This window comes from Gossypium arboreum, chromosome 6 (genome assembly GCF_025698485.1).
Source record: "Gossypium arboreum isolate Shixiya-1 chromosome 6, ASM2569848v2, whole genome shotgun sequence".
Classification (NCBI taxonomy): Eukaryota; Viridiplantae; Streptophyta; class Magnoliopsida; order Malvales; family Malvaceae; genus Gossypium; species Gossypium arboreum.
The window spans coordinates 36206041-36226359 of NC_069075.1; positions in this window are offsets into that span (position 1 = coordinate 36206041).

Here is a 20319-nt window from a genome sequence, read left to right on the forward strand (position 1 = left end):
GCGTAGTACCGGTACAACCGATGTCAATTCCACTTCTCGAACCGGTGGCAATCCGGTAACTCCTCGGAAAAACATCCAATACTCACAAACCACCGGTACCGATTCGAGTTTCTTTTCCGTCTCTTTACTTTCAAGCACATACGCAAGGTATGTTTCACACCCTTTTTCACATATCTCCGAGCGGTCATAGAAGATATTATCGCCGCACTCCTTTTAAATCAAGAGACTCGACTCGGACTACCTCATTATTTGCACTCCTCAAATCAATGGTTTTCCTTTTGCGATCCACCAACGCATCATGTACGGTCACCAATCCATACCAAGAATAACATCGAATTCATCAAATGGTAGAAGCATCGATCGGCCGAAAACAGATTCTCGAATTATTAGGGGCATCTCTTGCACACTTTATCAACGAAAGTACGTATTGACCCAAAGGGTTTGACACTGAATTCGAACTCAAGAGACTCAACAGTAGAGTCTTCTTGGATGCTAAAGTTTCACATACATATGAATGAGTAGAGGGGTCAATCAATGCAATCACACTAGTATCAAAGAGAGTAAAAGTACCATGATAACGTCGGGGAGGATGCCTCCTCTCGTGCGCAGATGGCATATGCTCTAGCAGAGCACGAGTCTCGGATCGAACAGCCAGACGGTGGCTCCTCTATGATTACCACCCTACCTCCTCAAATCCTCGGGGTCTACCTCTAGTCGTCGCCCCACTCGATCTTGCACCTTGCATCTTATTCTTCTCATCTAGCTCCGTGCAATCTCTAATGAAGTGGCCCTTCAACCACATCCGTAATGAGTCTGTTAACAGACTTACCCCAACATTCACCTAGGTGTCGTCTTCCACATTGGGGCATTCAGTCTCTCTTGACGATTATTGCCCACACTAGCCACCAAGTAGCTCGGAGTCCGTCAATGGTCGGGCTCTAATGGAAATTCCCGCAATGTCCTCGACTTCATCGTGTCCTCCCTGAACCTCTTTACGGCCGAGAACGGAGCTTTACTCGTCGATCTTTTACGGTAGTCTTTAGCTTCAAATTCAGCCTTCTTCTTCTCCTTTCCAAGTTCTTCCGCTTTGCAGGCTCGTTCGACCAGCGTCACGAACTCCTTTATCTCCAAAATACCCACTAGTAGTTTTAAATCTTCATTCAATCCTTCTTCAAATCTTTTGCACATAGCAACCTCATCGGCCACACACTCCCGAGCATACCGACTAAGTCTTACGAACTCATGTTCGTATTCAGGTACTGTCATACGGCCTTGCTTGAGTTCCAAGAATTCCTTACGCTTTTGATCGATGAACCGTTGACTAATATACTTCTTTCAAATTCGCTTGAAAGAAATCCCAAGTAACTCGCTTCGTTTGGGACTATGGAGATCAAAGTCCTCCACCAATAGTAAGTGAGTCTCGCAACAAGGATATAGCACACTTTAGACATTCATCGGTGTGCATGATGTTCATCAAACACCGAATAGTGTTATCAAGCGAACTCGGCTCTTTCGGCATCATCAAGAACTATGGCCTTAAACTCCTCAGCCCCGCTTTCTAATCAAGTCTACAAGTGGCTTACTCGGCCTCATAGGATCGAAACCGATGGCATTACAGCCCTTGGGGTGGATTATTTAAATTCGGAATTGTTGGACAGCCGGATTGGTTCAAGCGTATTATGCTACCCACTCATTCATCATGGTAAAGAAGGCTTGTTTTGCCTCCTCACCTTGATTATTCGCAGATGACTGAGGTTCAACAGCGGCGTCCCGTGTGCAGGAGCAGCCGCTACACTTTCAACGTCATCCGCCAAGGTTCTCTCTACACCGGATCCATTTACTAATCAAAACAAAAATTTTAACCGTCGAAGTCATCACACATTTAAACATTAACATTAAGGCATGTATAGCTAGACTCATACGCTTATGGTAGTCCTAGAACCGACTAAACCATAGCTCTGATACCAATAAAATGTAACACCCGAACCCGAGACCGTCACGAGTCGAACACGAGGTGTTAACAGACTTCAACCCACTTATTGAGAGTTTCCAGACAAGCTGCCAATCTGTGTACTAGTCGCTCCAAAATTCATAACTTGAGTTTTACAACTCGTAAATCAGTTTCGCAAATTTTCCACGAAACTAGACTCATATTTCCATCTACATATTTTTTCTAGAATTTTGGTAGAGCCAATTGGTACAGTTTATTAGTTAAAGTCTCCCTGTTGCAGGGATCGACTACACTGACCTTTGAGCATTACGAATTGGATATCTCCCTGTACAGGGCTTCAATACTGATGCCGTTTGTTTCTATAGAAACTAGACTCAGAGAGGAATCTACATATATGGCATGACTCCTAACTATCTCTGGTTAATTTACAATGATTTTCCAAAGTCGGGACAGGGGATCCAGAAACCGTTCTGGCCCTGTTTCACAAGAACTTTAATATCTGTTAACTTATAACTCATATGACCATTTCGTTTCTTCTATATAAAAGTAGATTCATCAAGGTACATTTACATAATTTATTTACTATTTAATACCATTCCTACTATTTTTAGTGATTTTTCAATCTCACGTTACTGCTGCTGCCCAGCACCTGTCACTAAAGCAACTATGCCTATTTCATGATTTCCCTTTGATCTAACTAGTGATTCATCATACATGTCACAAATCATGATCATGACTAGCCATACCAGAGGCTAATCATTATCCAACATCTCCCTACTACACTATTGCCATAACATGCATTTTAATACCAAAATAATCAACCATGGCATAAGGCATGGAAATCGAATTACCAAGACTTGTGACTTAACATTGGAGAACTAAATCCAACCGAGCATTTATGCCATTTTCGCATGGCTAAAAGTTTACATACCAAAGTTCAACAAAGCATATTAGCCTATACATGCCAAAATGTTCTCCTAAACCGACTACACAAAAAGATACCAAAAGTTGATAGCCGGTGTGATGACTCCAATGACGATCACGAAAGCACGCAAAAAGGACGAGTCCGAGAAACCTAAAATGGCGACAAGCAAACACCGGGTGAGTATATAACTCAGTAAGCCATAAGCATTATATTGCCGTTCAGTAATAATATACCATAAAAGAAAATAATTAAGGCGGATTAAAATCCTCCATCCACACCCCAAACGGTACTATAATTCTTTAGGCATTTCGGTTTGGTCACATACCAAGCCCTACTTGATATTTCATACATTACGCCATATGACATTGCATGCATTTATTTTGAGCAATATCACCACATAGATCAAGACTTACCAAACCAAAATTCCAAATATAAATAAAATGTCCATTCCTCATGAGCTCAAGGTGTTTACTCGTATCGCTGTCCATGATTGACTCGGTAAGGCCGCCGCGTAGAACATGTACGTTTATTAGAGGATGTGCCATAAGCCCGCACACTTAGTGCTTAATAGTCGAACTCGCACACTTAGTGCTATATAATCAAACTTGCACACTTAGTGCTGTATAATTTGAACCCGCACACTTAGTGCCAATTTGTGATTATAAATGTTTACACCCGCACACTTAGTGCCGAACCGATCATTCAATACATCTCACCTCTTTTCTTTCAATTCAATATTTTTATCACCACATACATACATGTTTATATATATATTCTACCATTCCATTCAGCATCATTACTTAGACATTACGACCCTTTAAATTAGTACAAATAAGTGCTTAATGACTTACCTTATATCGGATGAAATGATTCCCAATCTACTACTCGATTATCTTCGCTTTGCCTTTGCTTGGTTCTCCTCTTTGATGTCTTGATCTAAAATGAATACATTTAGTAGTTTAATCTTCTTGCTGGATTTTTATGTGTATAACTTAATGGTTTTCACCCCATTTCACAACTATCTTTGTTCAAAATATCAAAATCTCAACCAACCTTTGTTTAATGCTTCAAGGCCGAATGCATGGTCACCATTAAGCTAATCTAGTCTCAAGTATTTTAATCCTAACATACAACATCATGAATCAACTCAACCTTATAAGCCAATATTACTCCTACAACCGATTGTAAGGAGTTAACAAAGAAAATATATTTTTACAAACATATACACCCATATGGCCGATTTTACCAAATCAAATTTAACCTTACTTATCTCAAATTTTCATTTCATACTATCATCCCCATGACATAGCAAGGTTTTGAATCATGGACTAATTAGAACTAAAACTAGCAACTAAGAACATGCATGAATCTCATGGCACCATATTAAACATACCTTAATCTAGCTACAAGGATGGCCAACCTATTCCAAACCAACCATGAGAAAGGACCCTTTCTTCTCCTTGAGATTTTCGGCCAAAAGGATGGAAAAAAAAAAGATGAACAAAGCCTTTTCTTTTTTTTTTTTTTTTTTTCTTTCTCACTTGCACGGCAATGGGGAGGGGAGGGGAAAGCCTTCACACACACACTTTTTTTTTTTTTACTCATGCACCTTATTTTATTTATTTCAACATAAACCACTCACCCAACATGTTTCATGACATGTCTTGCCCATGCTTCCTTGTCATGGCCGGCCACTAGCACTTGGGGGGGGGATTTTGACATGCAAGTCCTCCCTTTTGACTACATGTACTATTAGGTCCTTATAGATTAGCCTATCATTTTTCAAAAGTGACATACAAGTCCTACTAACTGAATTCACATGCAATCGACTAAACCAAGCTTGAAATTTTTACACATTCAGTAAATACATATTCTAGACAATAAATATTACGTTAAAACATTTCGGTGACTCGGTTTAGTGGTCCCAAACCACTTCCGACTAGGGTCAATTTTGGGCTGTCACAACTCTCCCCACTTAAGGAATTTTCGTCCCCAAAATCTTATCGATAAATGTGTTTGGGTAACGCTCTTCATAGAATTCTAGGGCTCCCAAGTAGCTTCTTCCATCCCGTGTTTGAGCCATAACACTTTTACTAACGGAACCCTTTTGTTTCGCAACTCCTTCACTTCACGAGCTAGGATACGAATCGGTTCTTCTTCATAACTCATATCGGCTTGAATTTCAATCTCGGAGGGGTTTATTACATGTGAAGGAACGGATCGGTAACGTCGAAGCATCGAAACATGGAAAACGTTGTGGATCCTTTCGAGTTCAGCGGGTAAAAGCAACCTATACGCTATTGGGCCAACTCGTTCGGAGATCTCATATGGCCCAATGAATCTCGGACTCAATTTGCCCTTACGGCCAAATCTGAGTATCTTTTTCCAGGGTGATACCTTAAGAAACACTTTGTCTCCCACCTGATACTCAATATCTCTTCGTTTTAAATCCGCGTACGACTTCTGACGATTCGAAGCAGCCTTCAAACTTTCACGAATTACTCGAACTTTTGCTCAAGATCTCTAATCAAATCCACCCGAAAATTTTGCTTTCACCGAGCTCGGTCCAAAACAATGGTGTACGGCATTTACGACCATACAAAGCCTCGTAAGGCGCCATCTTAATGCTTGACTGAAAACTATTGTTGTGTTTAATTCAATCAAGGGTAAATACCGTTCCCATGAACCATTAAACTCGAGGATGCAACATCTCAACATATCCTCAAGTATCTGAATTATCCGCTCGGATTGACCATCGGTTTGGGGATGAAAAGCGGTGCTAAAATGCAGCTTGGTACCCAAAGCTTCTTGCAATTTCTTCCAAAATCGTGAGGTGAATCTTGGATCTCTGTCCGACACAATAGAAATCGGTACCCCGTGTAATCTCACAATCTGAGAAACATACAATTCAGCTAGCTTATCCAATGAAAAATCCGTACGTACGGGGATAAAGTGAGCCGACTTAGTCAATCTATCAACGACGACCCAAATTGCATCTTTCTTGCTTGCCGACACTGGCAAGCCAGATACAAAATCCATCGTGACTCGTTCCCATTTCCATTCAGGTATCATGATTGGCTGAAGCAAACCCGTAGGCACTTGATGTTCGCCTTTACTTGTCGACATACTAAGCACTTCAAACAAGGTTGGAAATGTCTCGTTTCATACCATGCCACCAAAATCGGTGTTTCGTGTCGTTGTACATTTTCGTACTCCCGGGTGGATTGACATTCGACTCGTGAGCCTCGCTCAAAATCATCGAAACAAGTTCTCAATTCCTTGGAATACATAATCGACCCTTGAACGTCAAGCAATCATGGTCGTCAATCTGAAATTTCGATTCCTTGTTTGGAACACACTCATCCCGCTTTGCAACCAACTCATCGTCGACTTTCGAGCTTCACGAATTTGACGTATCAATAATGGTTTGGCTTTCAATTCAGCTACTAACACATTGTCGGGTAGAAACGCACAAGTGTACATTCATCGTTCATAACGCAAATAGTGATTTACGACTTAAGGCATCCGCAACCACATTAGCCTTTCCCGGTGATAGTCAATGACCAACTCATAATCCTTTAACAAATCGAGCCAACGTCTTTGTCGCAGATTTAAGTCTCTTTGAGTCATCAAATATTTGAGACTTTTGTGATCCGAATACACATGGCACTTCTCACCAAATAAGTAATGTCGCCATATCTTTAAGGCGAATACGATGGCGACCAATTCGAGATCATGGGTCGGATAATTTTTCTCATGTGGCTTTAATTGTCTCGACGCGCAGGCCACAACTCGCCTTCTTGCATCAATACGCAACCCAACCCAAGTAGGGATGCGTCACTATAAATGACAAACTCTTTGCCCGATTCGGGTTGCACTAGAATTGGGGCTTCATCAAATAAGCTTTCAGTTGATCGAAACTTTTCGACATTTCTCCGTCCATTCAACTTAACATCCTTTTGGAGTAAGCCGTCATTGGCGTGGCTATCATCGAGAAACCTTTACAAATCATCGGTAATAACCGCAAGCCCCAAAAAGCTCCTAACTTCGGTAACATTCCTTGGTGGTTTCCAATCGACTATGGCCGAAATTTTGTTCGGGTCCACCACGACACCGATGCGACACACGACGTGCCCCAAAAAGCTAACCTCTTTCAACCAAAATTCACATTTACTGAACTTTGCGTATAACTGCTTATCTCGTAAGATTTGCTACACTAGCCTCAGGTATTCAGCATGTTCAGTTTCATTTCTCGAATAGACCAAAATGTCATCGATAAATACAACTACGAACCGATCCAAGTATGGCCTGAAAATTCTATTCATTAAATCCATAAACACCGCAGGGGCATTAGTGAGCCCAAACGGCATCACCAAGAATTCGTAGTGACCATACCTCGTTCTAAAAGCGGTTTTGGGTATGTCCGATTCTCGGACCCTCAACTGATAGTACCCCGACCTCAAATCTATCTTTGAAAACACCGAGGCTCCCTTTAATTGATCAAACAAATCGTCAATTCGTGGCAACGGATATTTATTCTTTATCGTCACTTTATTGAGTTGACGATAGTCGATGCACAACCTCATGCTTCCGTCCTTCTTTTTCACAAACAATACTGGTGCGCCCCATGGAGAAAAACTCGACGAGCGAAACCCCTATCCGTCAATTCTTGCAATTGGACCTTCAATTCCTTTAACTCCGTTAATGCCATACGATCACGAGCTATTGAGATCGGCGTAGTACCGGTACAACTTCGATGCGAATTCCACTTCTCGAACCGGTGGCAATCCGGTAACTCCTCCGGAAAAACATCTCAATACTCACAAACCACCGGTACCGATTCGAGTTTCTTTTCCGCTCTTTACTTTCAAGCACATACGCAAGGTATGTTTCACACCCTTTTCACATATCTCCGAGCGGTCATAGAAGATATTATCGCTGGCACTCCTTTTAAATCATGAGACTCGACTCGGACTACCTCATTATTTGCACTCCTCAAATCAATGGTTTTCCTTTGCATCCACCACCATGCATCATGTACGGTCACCAATCCATACCAAGAATAACATCGAATTCATCAAATGGTAGAAGCATCGGATCGGCGAAAAACAGATTCTCGAATTATTAGGGGCATCTCTTGCACACTTTATCAACGAGTACGTATTGACCCAAAGGGTTTGACACTCGAATTACGAACTCGAGAGACTCAACAGTAGAGTCTTCTTCGGATGCTAAAGTTTCACATACATATGAATGAGTAGAGCCGGGGTCAATCAATGCAATCACACTAGTATCAAAGAGAGTAAAAGTACCAGTGATAACGTCAGGGGAGGATGCCTCCTCTCGTGCGCAGATGGCATATGCTCTAGCAGGAGCACGAGTCTCGGATCGAACAGCCGTATCAGTGGCTCCTCTATGATTACCACCCCTACCTCCTGAAATCCTCGGGGGTCTACCTCTAGCTGTCGCCCCACTCGATCTTGCACCTTGCATCTTATTCTTCTCATCTAGCTCCGTGCAATCTCTAATGAAGTGGCCCTTCAACCACATCCGTAATAAAGTCTTGTTAATGACTTACCCCAACATTCACCTAGGTGTCGTCTTCCACATTGGGGGCATTCAGGTCTCTCTTGACGATTATTGCCCACACTAGCCACCGAAGTAGCTCGGGAGTCCGTCAATGGTCGGGCTCTAATGGAAATTCCCGCAGTCGTCCTCGACTTACTGGTGTCCTCCCTGAACCTCTTTACGGCCGAGAACAGAGCTTTACTCGTCGATCTTTTACGGTAGTCTTTAGCTTCAAATTCAGCCTTCTTCTTCTCCTTTCCAAGTTCTTCCGCTTTGCAGGCTCGTTCGACCAGCGTCACGAACTCCTTTATCTCCAAAATACCCACTAGTAGTTTTAAATCTTCATTCAATCCTTCTTCAAATCTTTTGCACATAGCAACCTCATCGGCCACACACTCCGAGCATACCGACTAAGTCTTACGAACTCATGTTCAGATTCAGTCTTGTCATACGGCCTTGCTTGAGTTCCAAGAATTCCTTACGCTTTTGATCGATGAACCGTTGACTAATATACTTCTTTCAAATTCGCTTGAAAGAAATCCCAAGTAACTCGCTTGTTTGGGACTATGGAGATCAAAGTCCTCCACCAATAGTAAGTCGAGTCTCGCAACAAGGATATAGCACACTTTAGACATTCATCGGTGTGCATGATAGTTCATCAAACACCCGAATAGTGTTATCAAGCCAGAACTCGGCTCTTTCGGCATCATCAGTAACTATGGCCTTAAACTCCTCAGCCCCGCGCTTTCTAATCAAGTCTACAAGTGGCTTACTCGGCCTCATAGGATCGAGAATCGATGGCATTACAGCCCTTGGGGTGGATTATTTAAATTCGGAATTGTTGGACAGCCGGATTGGTTCGGGCGTATTATGCTACCCACTCATTCATCATGGTAAAGAAGGCTTGTTTTGCCTCCTCACCTTGATTATTCGCAGATGACTGAGGTTCAACAGGCGGCGTCCCGTGTGCAGGAGCAGCCGCTACACTTTCAACGTCATCCGCCAAGGTTCTCTCTACACCGGATCCATTTACTAATCAAAACAAAAATTTTAACCGTCAAGTCATCACACATTTAAACATTAACATTAAGGCATGTATAGCTAGACTCATACGCTATGGTAGTCCTAGAACCGACTAAACCATAGCTCTGATACCAATAAAAATGTAACACCCCGAACCCGAGACCGTCGCCGGAGTCGAACACGAGGTGTTAACAGACTTCAACCCACTTATTGAGAGTTTCCAGACAAGCTGCCAATCTGTGTACTAGTCGCTCCAAAATTCATAACTTGAGTTTTACAACTCGTAAATCAGTTTCGCAAATTTTCCACGAAACTAGACTCATATTTCCATCTACATATTTTTTTCTAGAATTTTTGGTAGAGCCAATTGGTACAGTTTATTAGTTAAAGTCTCCCCTGTTGCAGGGATCGACTACACTGACCTTTGAGCATTACGAATTGGATATCTCCTGTACAGGGCTTCAATACTGATGCCGTTTGTTTCTATAGAAACTAGACTCAGAGAGGAATCTACACATATGGCATGACTCCTAACTATCTCTGGTTAATTTACAATGATTTTCCAAAGTCGGGACAGGGATCCAGAAACCGTTCTGGCCCTGTTTCACAAGAACTTTAATATCTGTTAACTTATAACTCATATGACCATTTCGTTTCTTCTATATAAAAGTAGATTCATCAAGGTACATTTACATAATTTATTTACTATTTAATACCATTCCTACTATTTTTAGTGATTTTTCAATCTCACGTTACTGCTGCTGCCCAGCACCTGTCACTAAAGCAACTATGCCTATTTCATGATTTCCCTTTGATCTAACTAGTGATTCATCATACATGTCACAAATCATGATCATGACTAGCCATACCAGAGGCTAATCATTATCCAACATCTCCCTACTACACTATTGCCATAACATGCATTTTAATACCAAAATAATCAACCATGGCATAAGGCATGGAAATCGAATTACCAAGACTTGTGACTTAACATTGGAGAACTAAATCCAACCGAGCATTTATGCCATTTTCGCATGGCTAAAAGTTTACATACCAAAGTTCAACAAAGCATATTAGCCTATACATGCCAAAATGTTCTCCTAAACCGACTACACAAAAAGATACCAAAAGTTGATAGCGGTGTGATGACTCCAATGACGATCACGAGCACGCAAAAAGGACGAGTCCGAGAAACCTAAAATGGCGACAAGCAAACACCGGTGAGTATATAACTCAAGAAGCCATAAGCATTATATTGCCGCTCAGTAATAATATACCATAAAAGAAAATAATTAAGGCGGGATTAAAATCCTCCATCCACACCCCAAACGGTACTATAATTCTTTAGGCATTTCGGTTTGGTCACATACCAAGCCCTACTTGATATTTCATACATTACGCCATATGACATTGCATGCATTTATTTTCGAGCAATATCACCACATAGATCAAGACTTACCAAACCAAAATTCCAAATATAAATAAAATGTCCATTCCTCATGAGCTCAAGGTGTTTACTCGTATCACGCTGTCCATGATTGACTCGGTAAGGCAGCATACGTAGAACATGTACGTTTATTAGAGGATGTGCCATAAGCCCGCACACTTAGTGCTTAATAGTCGAACTCGCACACTTAGTGCTATATAATCAAACTTGCACACTTAGTGCTGTATAATTTGAACCCGCACTTAGTGCCAATTTGTGATTATAAATGTTTACACCCGCACACTTAGTGCCGAACCGATCATTCAATACATCTCACCTCTTTTCTTTCAATTCAATATTTTTATCACCACATACATACATGTTTATATATATATTCTACCATTCCATTCAGCATCATTACTTAGACATTACGACCCTTTAAATTAGTACAAATAAGTGCTTAATGACTTACCTTATATCGGATGAAATGATTCCCAATCTACTACTCGATTATCTTCGCTTTGCCTTTGCTTGGTTCTCCTCTTTGATGTCTTGATCTAAAATGAATACATTTAGTAGTTTAATCTTCTTGCTGGATTTTTATGTGTATAACTTAATGGTTTTCACCCCATTTCACAACTATCTTTGTTCAAAATATCAAAATCTCAACCAACCTTTGTTTAATGCTTCAAGGCGAATGCATGGTCACCATTAAGCTAATCTAGTCTCAAGTATTTTAATCCTAACATACAACATCATGAATCAACTCAACCTTATAAGCCAATATTACTCCTACAACCGATTGTAAGGAGTTAACAAAGAAAATATATTTTTACAAACATATACACCCATATGGCCGATTTTACCAAATCAAATTTAACCTTACTTATCTCAAATTTTCATTTCATACTATCATCCCCATGACATAGCAAGGTTTTGAATCATGGACTAATTAGAACTAAAACTAGCAACTAAGAACATGCATGAATCTCATGGCACCATATTAAACATACCTTAATCTAGCTACAAGGATGGCCAACCTATTCCAAACCAACCATGAGAAAGGACCCCTTTCTTCTCCCTTGAGATTTTCGGCCAAAAGGATGGAAAAAAAAGATGAACAAAGCCTTTTCTTTTTTTTTTTTTGTTTTTCTTTCTCACTTGCACGGCAATGGGGAGGGGAGGGGAAAGCCTTCACACACACACTTTTTTTTTTTTTACTCATGCACCTTATTTTATTTATTTCAACATAAACCACTCACCCAACATGTTTCATGACATGTCTTGCCCATGCTTCCTTGTCATGGCCGGCCACTAGCACTTGGGGGATTTTGACATGCAAGTCCTCCTTTTGACTACATGTACTATTAGGTCCTTATAGATTAGCCTATCATTTTTCAAAAGTGACATACAAGTCCTACTAACTGAATTCACATGCAATCGACTAAACCGAAGCTTGAAATTTTTACACATTCGTAAATACATATTCTAGACAATAAATATTACGTTAAAACATTTCGGTGACTCGGTTTAGTGGTCCCGAAACCACTTCCCGACTAGGGTCAATTTTGGGCTGTCACAACTCTCCCCCACTTAAGGAATTTTCGTCCCCGAAAATCTTATCGGTAAACAGGTTTGGGTAACGCTCTTTCATAGAATTCTAGGGCTCCCAAGTAGCTTCTTCCATCCCGTGTTTGAGCCATAACACTTTTACTAACGGAACCCTTTTGTTTCGCAACTCCTTCACTTCACGAGCTAGGATACGAATCGGTTCTTCTTCATAACTCATATCGGCTTGAATTTCAATCTCGGAGGGGTTTATTACATGTGAAGGAACGGATCGGTAACGTCGAAGCATCGAAACATGGAAAACGTTGTGGATCCTTTCGAGTTCAGCGGGTAAAAGCAACCTATACGCTATTGGGCCAACTCGTTCGGAGATCTCATATGGCCCAATGAATCTCGGACTCAATTTGCCCTTACGGCCAAATCTGAGTATCTTTTTCCAGGGTGATACCTTAAGAAACACTTTGTCTCCCACCTGATACTCAATATCTCTTCGTTTTAAATCCGCGTACGACTTCTGACGATTCGAAGCAGCCTTCAAACTTTCACGAATTACTCGAACTTTTTGCTCAGCATCTCTAATCAAATCCACCCCGAAAATTTTGCTTTCACCGAGCTCAGTCCAAAACAATGGTGTACGGCATTTACGACCATACAAAGCCTCGTAAGGCGCCATCTTAATGCTTGACTGAAAACTATTGTTGTGGCGAATTCAATCAAGGGTAAATACCGTTCCCATGAACCATTAAACTCGAGGATGCAACATCTCAACATATCCTCAAGTATCTCGAATTATCCGCCGGATTGACCATCGGTTTGGGGATGAAAAGCGGTGCTAAAATGCAGCTTGGTACCCAAAGCTTCTTGCAATTTCTTCCAAAATCGTGAGGTGAATCTTGGATCTCTGTCCGACACAATAGAAATCGGTACCCCGTGTAATCTCACAATCTGAGAAACATACAATTCAGCTAGCTTATCCAATGAAAAATCCGTACGTACGGGGATAAAGTGAGCCGACTTAGTCAATCTATCAACGACGACCCAAATTGCATCTTTCTTGCTTGCCGACACTGGCAAGCCAGATACAAAATCCATCGTGACTCGTTCCCATTTCCATTCAGGTATCATGATTGGCTGAAGCAAACCCGTAGGCACTTGATGTTCCGCCTTTACTTGCTGACATACTAAGCACTTCGAAACAAGGTTGGAAATGTCTCGTTTCATACCATGCCACCAAAACTGGTGTTTCAGGTCGTTGTACATTTTCGTACTCCCCGGGTGGATTGACATTCGACTACTGTGAGCCTCGTTCAAAATCATCGAAACAAGTTCTGAATTCCTTGGAATACATAATCGACCCTTGAACGTCAAGCAATCATGGTCGTCAATCTGAAATTTCGATTCCTTGTTTGGAACACACTCATCCCGTTTTGCAACCAACTCATCGTCGACTTTCTGAGCTTCACGAATTTGACGTATCAATAATGGTTTGGCTTTCAATTCAGCTACTAACACATTGTCGGGTAGAACAGACAAGTGTACATTCATCGTTCGCAACGCAAATAGTGATTTACGACTTAAGGCATCCGCAACCACATTAGCCTTTCCCGGGTGATAGTCAATGACCAACTCATAATCCTTTAACAGCTCGAGCCAACGTCTTTGTCGCAGATTTAAGTCTCTTTGAGTCATCAAATATTTGAGACTTTTGTGATCCGAATACACATGGCACTTCTCACCAAATAAGTAATGTCGCCATATCTTTAAGGCGAATACGATGGCGACCAATTCGAGATCATGGGTCGGATAATTTTTCTCATGTGGCTTTAATTGTCTCGACGCATAGGCCACAACTCGCCTTCTTGCATCAATACGCAACCCAACCCAAGTAGGGATGCGTCACTATAAATGACAAACTCTTTGCCCGATTCGGGTTGCACTAGAATTGGGGCTTCATCAAATAAGCTTTCAGTTGATCGAAACTTTTCGACATTTCTCCGTCCATTCGAACTTAACATCCTTTTGGAGTAGCCGTCATTGGCGTGGCTATCATCGAGAAACCTTTTACAAATCATCGGTAATAACCGCAAGCCCCAAAAGCTCCTAACTTCGTAACATTCCTTGGTGGTTTCCAATCGACTATGGTCGAAATTTTGTTCGGTCCACCACGACACCGATCGACACAGACGTGCCCCAAAAAGCTAACCTCTTTCAACCAAAATTCACATTTATTGAACTTTGCGTATAATCGCTTATCTCGTAAGATTTGCTACACTAGCCTCGGTATTCAAGATGTTCGGTTTCATTTCTCGAATAGACCAAAATGTCATCGATAAATACAACTACGAACCGATCCAAGTATGGCCTGAAAATTCTATTCATTAAATCCATAAACACCGTAGGGCATTAGTGAGCCCAAACGGCATCACCAAGAATTCGTAGTGACCATACCTCGTTCTAAAAGCGGTTTTGGGTATGTCCGATTCTCGGACCCTCAACCGATAGTACCCGACCTCAAATCTATCTTTGAAAACACCGAGGCTCCTTTAATTGATCAAACAAATCGTCAATTCGTGGCAGCGGATATTTATTCTTTATCGTCACTTTATTGAGTTGACGATAGTCGATGCACAACCTCATGCTTCCGTCCTTCTTTTTCACAAACAATACTGGTGCGCCCCATGGAGAAAAACTCGGTCGAGCGAAACCCCTATCCGTCAATTCTTGCAATTGGACCTTCAATTCCTTTAACTCCGTTAATGCCATACGATCACGGAGCTATTGAGATCGGCGTAGTACCGGTACAACCGATGTCAATTCCACTTCTCGAACCGGTGGCAATCCCGGTAACTCCTCCGGAAAAACATCTGAATACTCACAAACCACTGGTACCGATTCGAGTTTCTTTTCCGTCTCTTTACTTTCAAGCACATACGCAAGGTATGTTTCACACCCCTTTTTCACATATCTCCGGCGGTCATAGAAGATATTATCGCCGGCACTCCTTTTAAATCGATGAGACTCGACTCGGACTACCTCATTATTTGCACTCCTCAAATCAATGGTTTTCCTTTTGCGATCCACCAACGCATCATGTACTGATCACCAATCCATACCAAGAATAACATCGAATTCATCAAATGGTAGAAGCATCGGATCGGCGAAAAACAGATTCTCGAATTATTAGGGGCATCTCTTGCACACTTTATCAACGAGTACGTATTGACCCAAAGGGTTTGACACTCAATTACGAACTCGAGAGACTCAACGGTAGAGTCTTCTTGGATGCTAAAGTTTCACATACATATGAATGAGTAGAGCGGGTCAATCAATGCAATCACACTAGTATCAAAGAGAGTAAAAGTACCGGTGATAACGTCGGGGAGGATGCCTCCTCTCGTGCGCAGATGGCATATGCTCTAGCAGGAGCACGAGTCTCGGATCGAACAGCCGTGTCGGTGGCTCCTCTATGATTACCACCCTACCTCCTGAAATCCTCGGGGTCTACCTCTAGTCGTCGCCCCACTCGATCTTGCACCTTGCATCTTATTCTTCTCATCTAGCTCGTGCAATCTCTAATGAAGTGGCCCTTGAACCACATCCGTAATGAGCCTTGTTAATGACTTACCCCAACATTCACCTAGGTGTCGTCTTCCACATTGGGGGCATTCAGGTCTCTCTTGACGATTATTGCCCACACTAGCCACCAAGTAGCTCGAGTCCGTCAATGGTCGGCTCTAATGGAAATTCCCGATCGTCCTCGACTTACTGGTGTCCTCCCTGAACCTCTTTACGGCCGAGAACGGAGCTTTACTCGTCGATCTTTTACGGTAGTCTTTAGCTTCAAATTCAGCCTTCTTCTTCTCCTTTCCAAGTTCTTCCGCTTTGCAGGCTCGTTCGACCAGCGTCACGAACTCCTTTATCTCCAAAATACCCACTAGTAGTTTTAAATCTTCATTCAATCCTTCTTCAAATCTTTTGCACATAGCAACCTCATCGGCCACACACTCCGAGCATACCGACTAAGTCTTACGAACTCATGTTCAGATTCGTAATCTTGTCATACGGCCTTGCTTGAGTTCCAAGAATTCCTTACGCTTTTGATCGATGAACCGTTGACTAATATACTTCTTTCAAATTCATTTGAAAGAAATCCCAAGTAACTTCGCTTGTTTGGGACTATGGAGATCAAAGTCCTCCACCAATAGTAAGCTGAGTCTCGCAACAAGGATATAGCACACTTTAGACATTCATCGGGTGTGCATGACAGTTCATCAAACACCCGAATAGTGTTATCAAGCCAGAACTCGGCTCTTTCGGCATCATCAGTAACTATGGCCTTAAACTCCTCAGCCCCGCGCTTTCTAATCAAGTCTACAAGTGGCTTACTCGGCCTCATAGGATCAGAAACCGATGGCATTACAGGCCCTTGGGGTGGATTATTTAAATTCGGGAATTGTTGGACAGTAGGATTGGTTCGGGCGTATTATGCTACCCACTCATTCATCATGGTAAAGAAGGCTTGTTTTGCCTCCTCACCTTGATTATTCGCAGATGACCGAGGTTCAACAGCGGCGTCCGTGTGCAGGAGCAGCCGCTACACTTTCAACGTCATCCGCCAAGGTTCTCTCTACAGGATCCATTTACTAATCAAAACAAAAATTTTAACCGTCGAATTCATCACACATTTAAACATTAACATTAAGGCATGTATAGCTAGACTCATACGCTATGGTAGTCCTAGAACCGACTAAACCATAGCTCTGATACCAATAAAATGTAACACCCGAACCCGAGACCGTCATGGGAGTCGAACACGAGGTGTTAACAGACTTCAACCCACTTATTGAGAGTTTCCAGACAAGCTGCCAATCTGTGTACTAGTCGCTCCAAAATTCATAACTTGAGTTTTACAACTCGTAAATCAGTTTCGCAAATTTTCCACGAAACTAGACTCATATTTCCATCTACATATTTTTTTCTAGAATTTTTGGTAGAGCCAATTGGTACAGTTTATTAGTTAAAGTCTCCCCTATTGCAGGGATCGACTACACTGACCTTTGAGCATTACGAATTGGATATCTCCCTGTACAGGGCTTCAATACTGATGCCGTTTGTTTCTATAGAAACTAGACTCAGAGAGGAATCTACACATATATGGCATGACTCCTAACTATCTCTGGTTAATTTACAATGATTTTCCAAAGTCGGGACAGGGGATCCAGAAACCGTTCTGGCCCTGTTTCACAAGAACTTTAATATCTGTTAACTTATAACTCATATGACCATTTCGTTTCTTCTATATAAAAGTAGATTCATCAAGGTACATTTACATAATTTATTTACTATTTAATACCATTCCTACTATTTTTAGTGATTTTTCAATCTCACGTTACTGCTGCTGCCCAGCACCTGTCACTAAAGCAACTATGCCTATTTCATGATTTCCCTTTGATCTAACTAGTGATTCATCATACATGTCACAAATCATGATCATGACTAGCCATACCAGAGGCTAATCATTATCCAACATCTCCCTACTACACTATTGCCATAACATGCATTTTAATACCAAAATAATCAACCATGGCATAAGGCATGGAAATCGAATTACCAAGACTTGTGACTTAACATTGGAGAACTAAATCCAACCGAGCATTTATGCCATTTTCGCATGGCTAAAAGTTTACATACCAAAGTTCAACAAAGCATATTAGCCTATACATGCCAAAATGTTCTCCTAAACCGACTACACAAAAAGATACCAAAAGTTGATAGCCGGTGTGATGACTCAATGACGATCACGAGCACGCAAAAAGGACGAGTCCGAGAAACCTAAAATGGCGACAAGCAAACACCGGGTGAGTATATAACTCAGTAAGCCATAAGCATTATATTGCCGTTCAGTAATAATATACCATAAAAGAAAATAATTAAGGCGGGATTAAAATCCTCCATCCACACCCCAAACGGTACTATAATTCTTTAGGCATTTCGGTTTGGTCACATACCAAGCCCTACTTGATATTTCATACATTACGCCATATGACATTGCATGCATTTATTTTCGAGCAATATCACCACATAGATCAAGACTTACCAAACCAAAATTCCAAATATAAATAAAATGTCCATTCCTCATGAGCTCAAGGTGTTTACTCGTACCGCTGTCCATGATTGACTCGGTAAGGCCGCATACGTAGAACATGTACGTTTATTAGAGGATGTGCCATAAGCCCGCACACTTAGTGCTTAATAGTCGAACTCGCACACTTAGTGCTATATAATCAAACTTGCACACTTAGTGCTGTATAATTTGAACCCGCACACTTAGTGCCAATTTGTGATTATAAATGTTTACACCGCACACTTAGTGCCGAACCGATCATTCAATACATCTCACCTCTTTTCTTTCAATTCAATATTTTTATCACCACATACATACATGTTTATATATATATTCTACCATTCCATTCAGCATCATTACTTAGACATTACGACCCTTTAAATTAGTACAAATAAGTGCTTAATGACTTACCTTATATCGGATGAAATGATTCCCAATCTACTACTCGATTATCTTCGCTTTGCCTTTGCTTGGTTCTCCTCTTTGATGTCTTGATCTAAAATGAATACATTTAGTAGTTTAATCTTCTTGCTGGATTTTTATGTGTATAACTTAATGGTTTTCACCCCATTTCACAACTATCTTTGTTCAAAATATCAAAATCTCAACCAACCTTTGTTTAATGCTTCAAGGCCGAATGCATGGTCACCATTAAGCTAATCTAGTCTCAAGTATTTTAATCCTAACATACAACATCATGAATCAACTCAACCTTATAAGCCAATATTACTCCTACAACCGATTGTAAGGAGTTAACAAAGAAAATATATTTTACAAACATATACACCCATATGGCCGATTTTACCAAATCAAATTTAACCTTACTTATCTCAAATTTTCATTTCATACTATCATCCCCATGACATAGCAAGGTTTTGAATCATGGACTAATTAGAACTAAAACTAGCAACTAAGAACATGCATGAATCTCATGGCACCATATTAAACATACCTTAATCTAGCTACAAGGATGGCCAACCTATTCCAAACCAACCATGAGCAAGGACCCTTTCTTCTCCTTGAGATTTTCGCCAAAAGGATGGAAAAAAGGATGAACAAAGCCTTTTCTTTTTTTTTTTTTTTTCTTTCTCACTTGCACGGCAATGGGGAGGGGAGGGGAAAGCCTTCACACACACACTTTTTTTTTTTTACTCATGCACCTTATTTTATTTATTTCAACATAAACCACTCACCCAACATGTTTCATGACATGTCTTGCCCATGCTTCCTTGTCATGGCCGCCACTAGCACTTGGGGGATTTTGACATGCAAGTCCTCCCTTTTGACTACATGTACTATTAGGTCCTTATAGATTAGCCTATCATTTTTCAAAAGTGACATACAAGTCCTACTAACTGAATTCACATGCAATCGACTAAACCGAAGCTTGAAATTTTTACACATTCGTAAATACATATTCTAGACAATAAATATTACGTTCAAACATTTCGGTGACTCGGTTTAGTGGTACCGAAACCACTTTCCGACTAGGGTCAATTTTGGGCTGTCACACGGTCGGAAAGATGTGCCAATGAAGCAGCCGCATGAACTGGTCGTTCCCTAGCTGGCGCGGTCGAATGCTCCTCGTGTTGTGGGGTAACATCATCAAGAATGTCCTCAAGATCCTCCTCATCAATGGCATGCGAGAGATGGTACTGATGAGGATCGGTCCCACGTCGGTGCTCGATCATCTGCATGTGTAACATAGTCGTGATGCCCTGTGGGGACATCTG